Source organism: Fukomys damarensis, unplaced genomic scaffold (assembly GCF_012274545.1).
Source record: "Fukomys damarensis isolate Sample0158 unplaced genomic scaffold, DMR_v1.0_HiC HiC_scaffold_32, whole genome shotgun sequence".
Taxonomy (NCBI): domain Eukaryota; kingdom Metazoa; phylum Chordata; class Mammalia; order Rodentia; family Bathyergidae; genus Fukomys; species Fukomys damarensis.
In genome coordinates this window covers 16,378,593-16,380,431 of record NW_022900944.1, presented here as the reverse complement: position 1 = coordinate 16,380,431, position 1,839 = coordinate 16,378,593, and positions in this window count along the sequence as shown.

The following is a 1,839-nucleotide window of genomic DNA, read 5'->3' as shown; positions in this document are numbered from 1 at the left end:
AACATCAAGAAAGTGAAATAGATCCAGTTGGGAAGTGACTGCTTCCCATGAGGGGGATGTCAGGCAGGTCTTGAAGGACTCTTGAGTTTGTTGAAAAGGTCTTCATTTTCAATAAGAGAGAGTACTAAGCACAGAAGACTGTTGGAGCATCTCAGGCTCTGGCCTTTGTTGGAGGACAGCTGTTCCCGGCTCTGATCTTCTACATGTTCATAACAAGTCCAGGTACCTGGAGACACTTCTCCATCCACGCTCAGGGCATCAGCCCTGCCTCACCCCCACAGCAAGAACTGACCTTGTTTCATCAGCCTGTTGAACTCAGCATCCCATTAAGCAGTCTACCAAGGAAGATCTGGCTTCCACTGCTGCTGCAGTAAGGTGGTCTGCTCAAAGCCCTCCCAAAGTGAAACAGTGTCCTTGAGAAGCAATTGTTGGGTTTAACTACTCAGAGAGCAGGGGTACTTACCCTTCACTGCACTTAGAACCATTGTAACCAACCACTTCTATGGCTCTCAATGCATGGTCTATAAGCCCCAAGACAATGGAGCCACGTATGGCACAACCACCACCAAATCCCCAGTGCCTGGCACATAAGGAGCCACTCAGCAATTATTTGTTATATGAACTATTACAGAAAAGAATGGGATAATACAAGGTTTATAGCTGGACATTTGGATTTTGCCCCAACAATTCCTGCAGATTTTAGGGTGGTCACGGAGGGTGACAAGCTTATGGCAGCAGATTCTCTACAGGCCTACTCCCAAGCCTTGGGGATGGAAGATCTTCTGGAGAAAGCAGTGGCTCTATACCCTGTGCACCTTCCAGTCTAGACTGGAAGAGGTCAGGATTTCATACTGTGCCCACTCTGGTGGCCCTGTGCCATGGGCTGGGGACCCATGCTCCTAGGAGCGAACAGGTCTTAGGGAGAGCAGATTAGATGGAAAATCACTAAAGCGTGTCAAAGACACATGGGACATGTGAGACTACTGAACGGGGCTTGGTGAGGATGAGGGAGTCTCAGAGTCTCCTGGGACTTGGGTCTGCCAGGATGAGCAGACCTCGGGCAAGTGGAAGAGAGAATCTCAGAGAAGTGGGTGAGAACAAAGCAGGGTCAGGGAGATCTGTCTGGCAGGAGGTCTTGGGGAGGTTAAGGGTGGGGGAAGATAAGTTCAAGTGCAGCCAGAACATGGTGGATCCTGGTCACCAGACAGGGAGTTTAGAGTTGAGCTAGGAGCAACAGGAAGCTATCATGAGCCTTCAAGGAAAGGATTCCCTGGGGCTTGAGGGGTGATGGGCAGAAGATACATCCACGCTCCCTAGGAGGCCAGATTTTATAGATGGGGGAGAAAGGCCCCAGGGAGCCAGCGACAGATGACTCCTATAGACCTTGGTTTTCAAAATGTGTCCTATCAAAAAAGCCAGTCGCCTTATTAGTTCTCCAAACAGCACATCTTCCCCAGATCAAGACTCCGATGGAAACACAATGGCCACAAAAGTGGTTTTTTGTGTCTTGGTTTTCTGGGTCTTCCACTCCCCCCTCCCTCCAACATCTATTCTCCATTATTGGCCAGACAAAGCCCATCCCAAGATCCCCGCGTCTCCTTGGCAGCTAACATCTGTCCTTTCTCACCTGGGCATTTACCCATCTGCGTCTCCATGAAATCTTTCATCCCGTCCATATTGTAAGGGTTCAAAGTAAGGAGGTTCATGTTGTCAAAGGAGCCTTGATCTGAATGCCTTCCCCCCACTTTCTCCTTAAATGAGTTGTTAACAGGAACCCAAGTGTCTGTTGAACCTAAAATACTTTTTTTAAAAAAAAAAATAAAAAAAAAAAAAACATTT